General features: G+C 40.7%; 1 long non-coding RNA gene across 1 annotated transcript in view; it reads right to left on the reverse strand.

The window, feature by feature from the left end:
- The window catches only part of LOC118833204, a 35,985-nt gene extending 20,877 nt beyond the window's left edge, over positions 1 to 15,108 (reverse strand). Inside the window, exons 1-4 of the long non-coding RNA XR_005009293.1 lie at positions 15,039 to 15,108; positions 10,499 to 10,644; positions 5,730 to 5,795; positions 4,896 to 4,945 (exon numbers count right to left, since the gene is read on the reverse strand). This is a non-coding gene — a long non-coding RNA (uncharacterized LOC118833204). The remainder of the gene's footprint in view (positions 1 to 4,895; positions 4,946 to 5,729; positions 5,796 to 10,498; positions 10,645 to 15,038) is intronic.
- Between the last annotated feature and the right edge of the window lie 907 nt (positions 15,109 to 16,015).

The raw sequence follows: 16,015 nt of genomic DNA on the forward strand, positions 1-16,015 counted from the left end.
AAAGCTCAAGGGTCAAATAGTTGGCTGGGAACATGACCAGGCAGTGAAAATGCTCTCAGATTCAGACTCAGACTTTGGAATCTTTTTTTGGTGACAAGACCAAAACATACAGCCAGAAGAAGTTAACAAATCAAACAGCCTACATCAAAAACCTCCAAGAAAAATATTAATTGGTCTCAGGCCATGGAAGAGCTCAAAAAGGATTTGGAAAAGCAAGTTAGAGAAGTAGAGGAAAAATCGGGAAGAGAAATGAGAGGGATGCGAGAAAACCATGAAAAACAAGTCAATGACTTGCTAAAGGAGACACAAAAAATACTGAAGAAAATAAGACCTTAAAAAATAGAGTAACTTAAATGGCAAAAGAGTTCCAAAAAGCCAATGAGGAGAAGAATGCCTTGAAAGGCAAAATTAGCCGAATGGAAAAGGAGGTCCAGAAGACCACTGAAGAAAATATGACCTTAAAAATGAGATTGGAGCAAGTGGAAGCTAGTGACTTTATGAGAAATCAAGATGTTATAAAACAGAACCAAAAGAATGAAAAAATGGAAGACAATGCGAAATGCCTCATTGGAAAAACCACTGACCTGGAAAATAGATCAAGGAGAGAGAATTTAAAAAATTATTGGACTACCTGAAAGCCATGATCAGAAAAAGAGCCTAGATATCATCTTTCGAGAAATTATCAAGGAGAACTACCCTGATATTCTAGAGCCAGAGGGTAAAATAGAAATTGAATGAATCCACCTGTCAGCTCCTGAAAAAGACCCCAAAAAGAAAACTCTTAGGAATATTGTTGCCAAATTCCAGAGCTCCCAAATCAAGGAGAAAATACTGCAAGCAGCCAGAAAGAAACAATTTGAGTATTATGGAAACACAATCAGGATAACACAGGATCTAGCAGCTTCTACATTGAGGGATCAAATGGCTTGGAATATGATAATCCGGAGGTCAAAGGAGATAGGATTAAAACCAAGAATCGCCTACCCAGCAAAACTGAGTATAATGAATGCTCCAAGGCAAAATATTGATTTTCAATAAAATAGAGGACTTTTAAGCTTTCTCAGTGAAAAGACCACAGCTGAATAGAAAATCTGACTTTCAAACACAAGAATCAACAGAAGCCTGAAAAGGTAAACAAGAAAGATAAATCACAAAGGACTTACTAAAGTTGAACTGTTTTGTTCACTTTCCTACAGGGAGGGATGATGTGTGTAATTCATGAGACCTTTCTCAGTATTGTGGTAGCTGAAGGGAATATACATATATATGGACAGGAGGCACAGGGTGGGTTGAATATGAAAGGATGATATCTAAAAAAAATAAAATCAAATTAAGGGATGAGAGAAGAATATATTGAGAGAAGGAGAAGGAGAGAGAAAGAGTGAGGTGAATCATCTCACATAAAATGGCAAGAAAAAAGCAGCTCTGTTGGAAGGGAAGAGGGGGCAGGTGAGAGGGAATGAGTGAATTCTGCTCTCATTGGATTTGATTTGAGGAGGGAATAACATACACACTCAATAGGGTATCTTACCCCACAGGAAAGAAGGGGGGAGGGGGTAAAAAGAGGGAGGGTGATAGAAGGGAGGGCAGATAGGGGGAGGAGTTAATCAAAAGCAAACACTTTCAAAAAAGGACAGGATCAAGGGAGAGCCTGAATAAAGGCGGACTGGATAGGAGGGAGCAAAATATAGTTAGTCTTTCACATCATGAGTATTGTGGAAGGGTTTTGCATAATGATACATGTGTGGCCTATGTTGAATTGCTTGCCTTCTTAGGGAGGGAGGGGGGGAAGGGAAGAGGGGAGAGCATTTGGAACTCAAAGTTTTAAAAGCAGATGTTCAAAAAAAAGTTGTGCTTACATACAACTGGGAAATAAGATACACAGGTAATGGGGCATAGAAATATATCTTGCTCTACAAGAAAGTAAGGGGAAAGGGGATGGGGGGAGTGGGGTGACAGAAGGGAAGGATGACTGGGGAGTGGGGCGATCAGAATATATGCCATCTTGGAATGTTGGGGAGGGTAGAAATGGGGAGAAAATTTATAATGCAAAATCTTGTGGAAATCAATGTTAAAAACTAAAATATTAAATAAATAAAAAAGTTTTTAAAAATATGCAAAGAAGGGGTCCTATCAAATTCCATTTATGACCCAAATATGGTCCTGATACTTAAGCCTGGAAGAACCAAAACAGAGAAAGAAAGTTATAGAACAAGTTCCCTACCAAATATTGATCGAAAATTTTTAAATAAAATATTAGCAAAGATATTACAGCAACTTATCATGAGGATAATACACAATGACCAGATGGGATTTATACCAGGAATGCAGGGCTGATTCAGCAATAAGAAAACTATCAGCATAATTGACCACATCAATAACAAAATTAACAGAAATCATATAGTTATCTCAATAGATGCAGAAAAAGCTTTTGACAAAATACAGCATCTATTGCTATTAAAAAACAGTAGAGAGAATAGGGCTGAATGGGATTTTCCTTAAAATGATAAGTAACACCTGTCTAAAATCATTAGCAAGCATGATATGTAATGCTGATAAGCTAGAAGCATTCCCAGTAACATCAGGGGTGAAAAAAAAGATGTCCATTATCACTACTCTTATTCAGTATTGTACTAGAAATGTTAGCTTTAGCAATAGGAAAAGAAAAAGAAATTGAAGAAAATTAGAGTAGGCAAAGAAGAAACAAAGTTATCACTCTTTGCAGATGATATGATGGTATACTTAAAGAATCCTAGAGAATCAAGGAAAAAAAACTACTTGAAATAGTAAATAAATTTAGCAAAGTTGCAGGACATAAAATAAATGCACATAAAGCACCGGCATTTCTATATATTATTAACAAAGTCCAGCAGCAAGAGATAGAGAAATTCCAGTTAAAATAACTATAGACCATATAAAATATTTGTGAATCTATCTGACAAGACAGACCCAGGAACTATATGAAGACAATTACAAAACACTTTCACACAAATAAAGTCAGATTTGAATAAGTGGAAAAATACCAATTGCTCATGGGTAGGCTGAGCTAACATAATAAAATAACAATTCTACCTAAATTAATTTACCTCTTCAGTGCCATACCAATCAAACTAGCAAAATTTATCTTATATAGCTAGAAAAAATAAAAAACAAAATTCATCTGGAGGAACAAAAGTTCAAGAACATCAAGGGAATTAATGAAAAGAAATGCAAGGGAAGGTGGCCTAGCCATACCAGATCTAAAACTGTATTATAATGCAGCAATCATCAAAAACTATCTGGTACTGGGTAAGAAATAGAGTAGTGGATTAGTGGAACAGGTTAGGCACATAAAACACTTTGAATGACTATAGTAATCCAGTGTTTGATAAACCAAAGACACCAGCTTCTGGGCAAAGAACTTATTATTTGACAAAAACTGCTAGGAAAACTGGAAAACAGTATTCAGAAACTAAGCACAGATCAACATCTTACACCATATAACAAGATAAGGTCAAAATGGGTATATGATTTAGAAATAAAGGGTGATATCATAAGCAAATTAGGAGAACAAAAAACAGTCAGATCTATGGAGAAGGGAAGAATTTATGACCAAAGAAGAGATAGAGAAGATTATGAAATGTAAAATGGATCATATGATTGCATTAAATTAAAAAGTTGTAGCACAAACAAAGCAAATGCAACCAAGATTAGAAGAGATGCAGAGAGATAGGAAACAATTTTTATAACCATGGCCTCTGATAAAGGCTTCATTTCTAAAATATATAGAGAAATGAGTCAAATTTATAAGAATACAAGTCATTCCCCAATTGATAAATGGTTAAAGGTTATGAACAGCCCGTTTTCTGATGAAGAAATTGAAGCTATTTATATCACATGAAAAATGCTCTAAATCTCTATTGATTAGAGAAATGCAAATCAAAACAACTCTGAGATACCACCTCCCATCTATCAGATTGGCTAATATGACATAAAGGGAGAATGATAAATATTGGAGAGGATGTGGGAAAATTGGAACAGTAATGCATTGCTGGTGGAGTTGTGAACTGATCCAGCCATTCTGGAGAACAATTTGGAACTATACCCAAAGGGCTACTAAACTGTGCATACCCTTTGATCCAGTAATACCAACACTAGGTCTATATTCTAAAGAGGTCATAAAAAAGGAAAAAGGACCTACATGTACAAAAATATTTATAGCAGCTCTTCTTGTAGGAACAAAGAATTGCACGTTGAGGGGATGCCCATCAATTGGGGAGTGACTGAAGAAGCTGTAGTATATGAGTGTAATGGAATACAACTGTTTGATAAGAAATAATGAGCAAAAAACCTGGAAAGACTTCCATGAACTGATGCTAAGTGAAGTGAGCAGAACCAGAACATTGTACATAGTAACAGCAACATTGGGCAGTGACCAACTTTGACAGACTTAGGTCTTCTCTAGAATGCAAAGATCTAAGACAATTCTAAGCACTATGGAATCTGAATACAGAGAGAGGCATACCATTTTGTCTTTTTTTCTCATGGTTTCTCCCTTTTCTTCTGATTCTTCTTTCACAACATGACTAATGTGGAAATATGTTTAATATGATTGTACATGTATACCCTGTATCAGATTGCATGCTGTCTTGGGAAGGTGGGAGGGGGGAGAAAAACATTTGGAATTCAAAATCTTGTAAAAGTGAATGCTGAAAACGATCTTAGCGTGTAATTGGAAAAAAAGAAATACTATTAGGTAGGGAAAACCCATCCTTTACACACCATAAGAAAAGAGAAAACTGTGCTCCATTTAGGGACTACAAAAAAAGATACAGGCCCACATAGAGACAATAATGAAATTCTAAACAAGAAATAGTTAATAATTATGTGAAAATGATAACGATCAAACAACATACCCAAATTTCTGAGATGCAACCAAAGCAGTCCTCAAGGAGAAAATCATAACCTTGCAAACACAGAAAAAGGGAAGATTAATGAACTGAATATAAATTTAGACTATTAGAAAATAAACACATAACTTTAAAATAAGCAGAAAAAGGAGCTATTAGAAATTAGAGAAGCAAATAAATTGGAAACAAACTGAAAAACAAAGAAATCTCTACAGAAACGATAACTAAAAACTGGTTCTTTGCAAAGCCTCCTAAAATTTCCCACCATCCTGTATTCCTTGGATACCACCAAGCCCCAGGAACCTTCCTATCAGGATACTTATCATCCAGGGAGGCTTTATCAGCTTTCGTACTCACACTGCCACATCACTCTCTGAGTGGAGGACTACAGGGTCTGGAGCAAGGAACTGCTCCATTTAAAGAGGACTCCTGGGCCAGCCATATTTTCATTGGCTACCAGCCTGCAATCTTTGGGCTGTCCACTGGGTACCGACTTCCCCTGCCCCTTTAACTCCAACCCCAGCTTTTCAGCTTCCTTTTCCACATTATTTTCTCCCAATGTGTTGTGATCTCCTTGAGTACAGGGACTGTCTTTTCTTTCTTTCACATCCTTAACACTTACCATGGTGCCTGGTGGTAGAGTAATGGAAAATCAGAACAAAGCCAGAAGTAATTAAAAAGGATAATCAGTTATAGATATGTGTGAAAAGCAAAAAATAAAAAAAAACCTGAGAATACAAAAGACAAAGAGGAATACTTTCAAAAATACCCAATACAAAAATGACAGAGACCAAATAGAGAACTTAAAAACACTATATCAGAAAAAGAAATAGAACTTACTGTGAAGGAACAACCAAAGGCCGGGGTGGGGGAGCAACGTCCTGGTTCTTGTGCTTTGACAGAATTCTATCAAATGTTTAAAAGAACAATTAGTACATATACAACACAAATTATTCTCAAACACTGAGAAAGAAAGCACCCTACAAGAATCCTTTTATGAGACAAAGAAAATTCCCAATACCTAATCTATGGTAGAATAAAACACAGAAGAACTAGATGCCGATATCATTCATGAAAATTGATTCAAAAAACTTATATAGAATCCTGTCAAATAGACTGCAGCAAATCACCCAAGAAGTGATTCATTATGACCAAGATGGATTTATCCCAGGGAGGCAAGGATGGCTCAACATGGGGAAAACCCTCCAAAACCATTCATCATCCTCAAAATGAAAATAACCCAAACCACATGATTATCTCACTAGAAGCAGAAAAAGCCTTTCACAAAGTACAACACACCTGTATGCTAAAACCCCCACAGAGTAGAGGCATGCAGGGACCTTTTTAATATCAAAATAAGTTCTAAAACCAAAGGCAAGAATCATAGGCAGTGGAGACACACCAGAGCCCTTTTCAAGAAGGATGGGACTAAAACAAGGATGCCCACCCTTTCCCCTGTTATCTGGTATTGTTGTAGGATTGTCAGCAACAGCAACAAGACAAGAAAAGGAAACTGAAAGCACACGCTTTGTTATATACTATTTGTCTTATTGCTCTCTGGAAGAGGGAGGGGGAGGGAAACTGGGTGAAACATTGATGGTGCAAAAAAACCAAAGACTCCAGTGAACCTTTTCCTCTTTTAAAGCATTTGAGAGCCCTTCTCAGGGGAACAAGACAATGGTTCTTAAAAATTTCAATACCTTGAATGGGACATATTAAATCCTCAGAACTAAGAATTCTTTGACAGTCATACTGGGGTCCATGAAAATAGACAGCAATACCAGGACACAGAGCCATTACTAGCACACTTGGCAAGATAAGGAGCTTTGGTGATTTTTATGATTCATTCAATCACACACCCACATGGTCTGTATGGAGGCAGGGGGTGTCATCCCACTTTTGACAGGTCTCTGCTGTCAGTGGCAGCTGGGTGGCTCAATGAATAGAGCCCTGGGCCTGTAGGAAGATCTGGCCTCAGACACCTCCTAGCTGTGTGACCCTGAGCAAGTCACTTAACCCTCCTTTGCCTTCATTCACTCAACTGGGGTAAATGGGGCTAAAAACAGCATCTTCCTCCCAGGGTGATTGTGAGGAAAAAAGGAGATGATAATTGTAAAGGTCTTAGCATGGTGCCTGGAACATAGTAGGTACCATAGGATTATGATGATGAGAGAGGGGCCATGTTTTCACTACCTCACACGGTGCCAGTGTGTGTGTTTAGGCCCAGATTCAGCCATGTGATCCCATGCAAATTGCACATCATCTCATGCACCTAAGAGTGATAGTGATGAGGAGACCATGTCTAGAATATGCCACCTCTATAACATATCGAATTCTTCGGAACAGGCACCAAAAAGTCTTATACGGTTCTCAGATTGGGAATTCATCTCAACCAAAGTGACAGACACTTTTTCCCAAAAAGTATTCACATTAACATACAGGTAATTAAAAAGTATAAGAACCTTCATATTTAAAGCATTTAGTGAGGATATAGTTATGTTTTAGAGAAAGACCGGGAGAAAAACTGCCTGATAAAAGTCTGGCATTCTTTTGCTTCTTAAGTCTTAGGAAATGGATTACCTTATCTAAACATATTAAACCTAAACTTATGTAACAAGTGGTATTGGATTGAACATTTGTAGAAAAGATGGGGTCTGTAGTGATATCGCTTCATCATCATGATGACAAAGTAAGCCTGATTTGCCTCTAATCTGCAAAGACAAAGCTCCTGGAAACTTGCATGTTTGTGATTGGAGAGGCAGTGCTGTCCATCGTTGCTCAGACCCTGAGGCACCCCTCTCCCAAGGTAATTCTAGCTGAGTGGCTGACCTTCCTCAGGTGGAGAGAGCTTCTGTACTGAAAGTGCACCAACCCTGGCACAGTTGAGGTGTAGACTGAGATTGAATGCAGAACACTAGAAAAGGGGTTGTCTGCTTTCTTGTTTTCTTCTTTTTTTTTTGCAGGGGGGAAGGCAGGGCAATTGGGGGTTAAGTGACTTGCCCAAGGTCACAGAGCTAGTAAGTGTGTCAAGTGTCTGAGGCTGAATTTGAACTCGGGTCCTCCTGACTCCAGGGCCACTGCTCTACTCACTGCACCACCTAGGTGCCCCCAAAATATTTTTATCTTTATGATGAGCTTCACTACAGGCTCTTTTTTTGGAGGGGGGAAGGCAGAGCAATTGGGGTTAAGTGACTTGCCCAATGTCACACAGATAGTAAGTGTATCAAGTGTCCAAGGCTAGATTTGAACTCAAGTCCTCCTGACTCCAGGGCTGGTGTTCTACTCACTCCACCGCCTAGCTGTCCCCCACTTTTCTTGCTTATAGTTGAAATAGGGCATCTTGCTTGTGGTCCCTCTCATCAACTGCTACTGCTTCTTCTTGCATTCCATGTCAATCCCAAGTCCAAACTAGAATCCAGAACATTGAGGAAAGTGGCCTTGGTGGAGGGGAATTTGCTCTGGGCTGGAGTCAGATGACCTGGGTTTGAGGACTGGTCTGACTAGGGCTTCCTTAACTGGGCAAAGCACTTAACTTTCCTGGGTCTCAGCTCCTCATTTGTGAAATGGAGGGTTGGGGAGGAAGAGGTAGACGACATGTACTCAAAGCACCCTTCCAGTTCTGAATCTATGGTCCAGTGGGAGATGTAGAGACAGCAGAGGGATTGGACCCTAGGTCTTCCTTACACCAAGTCCACTGTCACCCACTGCCTCTTCAAGCATAAAAAGGGCTACACAAACCCAAGGTCAGATACAGCTAAGGGAGGGAGGGGAAGGGTTGAAGATTCTTGGAGGTTTTGACTTTGGCCACTCAGACCAGTCACCTTGCTGGCTGCTGCTCTCCAGATGCAAGTCAAATCCAGAAAGTTACCATGAACAGCAACTGAAGTACCCAGAAAATAGAGGGAGAGAACATAATAAAGCCAACCTCCAAGAGCTTCTTGAGGAGATGAGCCACTGGGAACCTGAAAGTCACCTTCAGAAAGAGAGGCCTCAGGAGGATTCCTAAAAGATTCCCCCTCCCTCCTAGTTCCAAATACATTGGCACCTAGCTGTATCCAGACAGGGAAAGCCTTCATGTGGGATGTAGCCTAGAAGAAGCTCAGAATTCTAGGAGGCAGGGGAATGGAAAGAGAACAGGCAGGGAGGAGGAAGGAGGAGGAGAAAGAGGAAGATGAGGGGAAGGAGGAAGAGGGAGAAGGTTACAAGGAAGAGGGGAACAGGAGGGGAAAGGAGAGGAGAAATGAGGGAAAAACAGAGAGAGACAGATGGCAGGAAGGAGGGGGGCTGAGGTAACAGAAAGAGGAGGAGGGAATAGAGATGGAGGGGGGGGCAGGAAATAAGAGGGAGGAGTCAGACTAACACATCCCCAGGTTCCAGTCCCCCAACTTCCCACTCACCAGTTTCACAGCATCTGGGGCAGAGGGGCACCTGTGTCACCCATCCATCCTCTTTTACCTGCTCCTGGCTGCTCTCTGCCCCCACCCTGGAGAACATGTGCCCTGCTGCAGCCTCCACTACAGTGACTCGTCCATCCTCCAATCAGCATCGCAAGCACCACAACCCCTCCCCCATCCAGGACCACAGGAGGACCCTGGCAGTCTCTCCTAGGCAACCAGGTTAGAGAGAAGAGACTGTAGATAGATGGAAAGGCCTGAAGAAAGACTGAAGATGATAACAACAATAACAACTGGCACTTATGGAAACACAAGGTTTGCAAACTATCCTTTCCCTACCTGATATCACTGGACCCTCAAACCACCCTCTTAAGTAGGAACTACTGGCCTGGCCTGCCTCTTTTCACAGAAGAGAAAAATGAAGCTCAGAGACCCACCCATGGTCTCATAAGTGGTAAGACTGGAGCTCGACTGGAGCCTAATTCTTCCTGCCTCTGCCAAGTTCAGCACTCAGAAAGGGGAGAGGGGATATAGAACAAGCAAAGGTGTGAGGACCCACCTGGCACAGGCAGAGGGATGTGCTTAAATGAGGAGTCATGAAACAAGCAGGAGAGGGGAGAAAATGGCTGCAGGTAGTGAGAAATTCTGAGGAGTGGAGAAAGGGAATTCGGGAAATCCAGTTAGGTGCCCTCAATTCCCTTCGTGGGGCTAAGCCTACAAGGAGAGTGTGTGTAGGGTGTCCAGTGCTTTGGTTGGGGCTTGAGGAGACAGGGAAAGGTTTGGAACACTCATCAGGGGAAATGACGTAGGCAATCTGCTCCCTGGGCCTCCCCATGATCTGATTGCTACCCATATCCCCAGGCATCTCTTAGCCATTCACTGTTCATGCACCCAATACCCTGGCCAAACTCTACCAATGTGACTCCTATATTCCAGGCCCGTCTGTTTTTAGATTCCCTTCCCTCTCTTACTAAGTAGGAAACACATACAAATAGAGGTCTCCACGATTTGTCCAAGGACATACTGTTACAGTGAAATAGAGAAAATGACCATCATCCACACAATTTATCCAGCAAGGCATGTATTTGCAGAAACAAATCAGGCCCAAGGCTCTCAGTAACACAAGAGGCCCTGAACACTTGTTTCTATATGGCTAATATACAATTTGGAGAGAGTGATAAACAGGATTAAGGATAAAGTCTCCTGGTTTCTTACTGGTAGAGGAGATCTGGAGACACTCAGGTGAAGGGTAGAGTGGTCTTCTTGTGGTGGGGTGACAGTAGGGAGGGGGAGTCATCTTGTGTCATCTCCAAAACCTGGTGACTTACATGGAGTTGAAACTGAACTTCCCAAAATGGTGGCTAAAAAACAAAATGGAGTTACTTATGCTATTTTTATTTTTTTTCTGCATAACTAGTAACTTTACTGTAACTTGATGTGTTGAAATGCAAAAACATTTTCAGCAACAAGATACAAAAAGTATCTGAACGTTAACATCAGCTGATTAAAAAAGAGGCTGGCTGGTTTGATGCAAGTGTTTATACATATATTATGAATTTTCTAAATCATATCCACCCCAATATTGGTCTTTAAATCATTTTAACAATGTGTTTATTTCCCAAACCGAGTCATTTAAGTTAAGCCTTCCTTCTAAACACAGAATCCAGAATGAACTGAACTGCTGTGCAGGATGGTGAAGTCAAACATCTAAATAATTCTCACAAATTCCCTTTCAAATATGAAATCCATTTACTGCAAACAGAAAACAAGCAGTGAGTCTAATCCAATTCAGAAGACACTTATTAAGCACTTACTATGTGCAGAGAACTGCTCAAACTAGTTCAGTCTTGATAGTTTATAAGATCTGTGTGTGTGTGTGTGTGTGTATCTTTCCAATACATTAAAACCAATGATAAATATTACTGAATCAATTTCAAATAAATGAAGTTGATACTCAAAATTTGGATACACATTTCAATCGAAACTGAAATGTTGATTTTAACCTATGAAACATCTTTACAAGGAAATAATGAATTCTTACAATTTCATTCTTAAGATACTTATTTTAGACCATGAGAATGCAAATATAAATATCCGTTATGTTTGAATTAAAAAAAAAAAACTTGTTCAAGAACACTACATAGGACCGCTTGCATTAGACTTTTTAAAAATCTGAATAAAGGACTTGGCTAGATTTTAGGATTTAGGAATGTTGTTCTCAATTACACATCAGGAAAGCACATTTGCTTTCGTATTTCAGTTGTAAGCTTACTACAATGTTAAAAAGGGAAATAAATTAATCCAATCTTTTCATAATTTATTTTCAATGTAATTTACATATACATCAGTAATACTTGAGAAAACGTAAGATATTTTAATGTTTTATAACTTAATTTTATAATAGAAGTACTAAAAAGGCACTGCATTTTCTTAGTTCAGTATGCAGTAAATTGACCATATAAAAATATTTTATAGGTTCCTTGCTTCATGAACTGCCTCCTAAATAAAACAAGTTGAAATGAAATATCTGAAACTAACTTGTAATTCTAATATTTGAGTCCTATTTTCAGAAAAATCTCTCTCTGTAAAAATACCACACACACACACATATATACAAGTGTGTATATACACGCAACATGACCACATAACACATGCAAGATTCCCCAAAAAAGTCTGAAGGTAGTAGAGGCGAATGTTTAAGGAGGTAATAATGTTGACAAGCCCAAATGTTATGGCACCATCACACCTGTGCTCCAAACACTCGTACAGTTTTAAAAAACAAAACACACGCATACATACACACTATTTTAAAATCTTAGACTGAATAAAAACACTTTGTGATGGTTATTTTATAATGCAGAACATCTGAAATTAATCACTACATTTCTAGGGGAAAGCCCCCTCGGAAGTAACAAAAAAGGGACATAGGGGCAAGCTGGTGATTCAAAAGGACAAGACCCAGTAAGAATGTTGCATGGGATTTAAATGCAACCAAAATCCTAATAATGAATGCATCCAGTTGAGAATACAGCAACTGTTTACCTTTTCCTTAAGACATAATAAAACTAAAAATATACATAATAAATAAAAATAAGCAAAACAATGCCATGCAATTGTCTGTTCGTGTAAGGAAGGTAATGTAATGAATTATCTGAAAAGTGGACATTTTTTACAAATGTAGATATTCTTAGAGCACAGCGTTCGACATTTTTGGTAGAAAATGTGCTATTGAGCTTTACAAAATCTTCATCAGAAAATCCTTAAGCTTTCCAGTAGACAGCGATATTATATTAGAACAAGCTGAAGGGAATGTTGCACAGTAATCAACATTACTGAAGTCACTGTATTTTAGAGCTGTCGTTTTCAGCAGTGAATTTATGCATGGTGCGAGATATACTTGTGAATGTGTGTATATGTACTTATATCTTTATATCTGTGTGTATATATGTGTGTATATACACACGCATACAGCACATATCACACATATGCATACCTTAAATTTTACTATAACCCATGGCAGAAAGATTTCACTAAATTGAGGTGGAGGAAACATTATTTATACCTCAGGTAGCCAGTCTCAGAGATCTCTAGGGGGAGTTAAGAAAATTCTGAAAATAACTAACTTCACATTGTAAATGCATATCCCTCAATCTCATGGTGGAGTCAAGAGAAGTATCCATTTTACTCTTCTCCCTGCTCCAAAGGACAGAAGGAGCCTGTTATCAAGGAAGGAATCTTCTGCTCAACTTTAATCTTTCTGCTTGCCCAAGGAATGATTTCCAATTTCAAAACTGACAAATACAGTTAAAACCACCGAAAGAGATTTAAAGATTTTAAAGTATGAACCTTTAAAGTCTTTCCAGTTTGTAAATAAATGTTTACTTTTCAGTGTTAAGTGCAAACACGTGTACATTCTCTTCCTTAAACATTAAGATTACTAATGAAGACTTGGGAACCACAAATTATTTTGGAAGATAAATTTTAAAGTCTTTTGCCGTGTACTGTAAAACTCTACAGGCAAACTACAATCTTTTTGTGAATAAAATTATAAACGTATATGTGTGTGTGTGTGTGTGTAACTGTATATACATATGTGTATATATATATATATATATATATATATATATATATATGTAAACTGTTTTATTTTCCAGTGAGACACTTCTTTCTTTGTCATCAAACAAAATTGTTTTTGCCCAGAATCAATTTATGTATTATCACTATTAAATTAAAAGCAGTAACTCAACTGTTACTTTCCTGCTCTTCCTGTACTGTGCACCACTGCAGGTATGCCACCCCCCTCGAATTGTAAGCAAAGCTATGGAACACTGAACATGTTATGTAAAGCTAAAATTCATATAAGAACTGGCTTATGAAACGGAGTTTTCAAATGGTTTGCCCTGTTCACATTATGCAGAATTTCAGTATCGTCCACCATGCATTAACTTATAGCAGCTGACTCAAAGCAAACATAAGGACCAGCAGTCTGTGCTTTCATCATCTGATCCCTCTGGATTTATTCTCAGGCACCATTTCATTTTATCATTTGGGCCTGATGAAAATGCAGAACTTTTTAAAACTTCACCTATTTCTTCTCCACAAAAGCCGAAGTGATGAATGGTCCACATGTAGGACAATTTTAGCACTTTAACCTGCGTATAACACCAACTTCCGGCTATAGGCCCACAAGTTATCTCTTCAGGTGGAGGTGAGGTGGGTGCCCTGGACATGGCATTTTACTGCAGGTTTTTATTATCAGGTCAGTAATACACACTTCAGTACTTTACCGGGCTCGGCAGCGGGGATGGCGGGGCGTCCTGACCACGGCTCCTCTCACGCAGAGCACAGAGGAGGGGACGGTGGAGGGGACGGTGGAGGGGGCGGAGGCGGGGGCGGTGGGGGGGACGGAGGAAGGGGCGGGGGCGGTGGGGGGGACGGTGGAGGGGACGGAGGGAGGGGCGGAGGCGGGGGCGGTGGGGGGGACGGTAGGAAGGGGCGGAGGCGGGGCGGTGGGGGGGACGGAGGGGGGGACGGAGGGAGGGGCGGAGGCGGGGGCGGTGGGGGGGACGGAGGAAGGGGCGGGGGCGGTGGGGGGGGCGGTGGGGGGGACGGAGGAAGGGGCGGAGGCGGGGGCGGTGGGGGGGACGGAGGAGGGGGCGGAGGCGGGGGCGGTGGGGGGGACGGTGGAAGGGGCGGAGGCGGGGGCGGTGGGGGGGACGGAGGAAGGGGCGGAGGGGGGGACGGAGGAAGGGGCGGAGGCGGGGACGGAGGAAGGTAAGGTGGGCTGTTCCCGGTGTGGCTGCCTCCGCTGTGTCGCATCCTTCTTTCCCTCCCCCTCCGCTTCCTCGTCCCCTTCCTCCGGCTTCCCAAACTTCTTCCCCAGAATAAACAAGCCCACCGCGGAGGCAGCCGCCTCAGATCCTCCCGCCTCCGCCTCCGGCCCCTCCTCACACGGGGCCCCCACCCCACGGCCTCAGCCACGCTGCCGGGACTCACTTTTATGCTACTGTTACTGTAACAATTTAGGGAATACTTGGCAGAGCCGAGGTTTAAGACGAAGTGCTCTGTCTGCAAGTACACACTCTTCCCTTTGCCTTATACTGCCTCTTGTTCACAAAGAGAGAGAAGGGGGGGAGAGGGGCTCTCTGAGCCTCAGTTTCCTCATCTGTAAAATGAGGTAGGTAAGAAAGCCTACTCGACAGGGTGGTTGTTGGGCTTCCGTGAGATCAGGTACGAAAAGGACGATTTTACCAACCTTTACAATCCCATGAATGTCATTCCTTAGTGTTATTATCACCTTCAGTCTTTCCCTCTCCTGTCTGCAGTCTCAAGCGTCCACCGTTCTTCTGAAAAAGAGAAATCCTTTCCTTCTACCCCGAACCAGCCAAATTCATGAAAAACTTGTCTATGCCTCAGGCCTCGACTTTGGCAATAACCAGGATCTCCTCATCTCTTTGCGATCTGGCTCCCATTCCTATGACCCTAATCAAACTGTTCTCCCCCAAATCATCCATGACCTCCTAATGGAGAAACCCAATGACCTCCTTTTCTTCTTCCAGTTTTCTTTTTTTTTTTTTTTGGCTTATACGTAAAATAATTTTTTTTTAAAACAACTATAATTCAAAACACCTCTGTTGCAGTATATGAAAGTCTGAAATAGGCATTCTACATATTTCTTCATGCTAGTCATAGGTACAGAACAATATCTAAAAATTAATTGGTCCTCTTGGCACTTGTCAGCAAGTGACTTCGAACTGAAGTCTTTTTGACTCCAAATCCAATCACTTACATAGTATGCTACACTCTGTTATCTCTAATTTTATATAAGATATAATAATAATAATGATAATAAAGCTTGCATTAATACATGTGGGTTAAGGTTTATAACTGTTGCCACCACGAATGACCCAGTGTGGATGCAGATAATTGGGAGGAAATGGAGTATCCCTGTAGATTAACAATGATTTCTCAATGGCAAAACCGAATGGCTTTTTCTCACTCCTTCTGCACCTCCCTATAACATTTAACCCTACTTACCAACCATTTCTCTTGAATATTCTCTCCTCTCTAGATTTTAGTATCTTTGTTCTCTGCTGGTTCTTCTCTTACCAGTCTGCCCACAACCTTCAGAGTCTCCTTTGCCGATTCGTTATATATGTCAGGACTCCTAACTGTAGGTGTTGCCCAAAGCTCCACCCTAGGCCCTTTCCTATTGTGTCTCTGTATTCTCTC

The sequence above is a fragment of the Trichosurus vulpecula genome (assembly GCF_011100635.1).
Source record: "Trichosurus vulpecula isolate mTriVul1 chromosome X unlocalized genomic scaffold, mTriVul1.pri SUPER_X_unloc_3, whole genome shotgun sequence".
NCBI lineage: Eukaryota > Metazoa > Chordata > Mammalia > Diprotodontia > Phalangeridae > Trichosurus > Trichosurus vulpecula.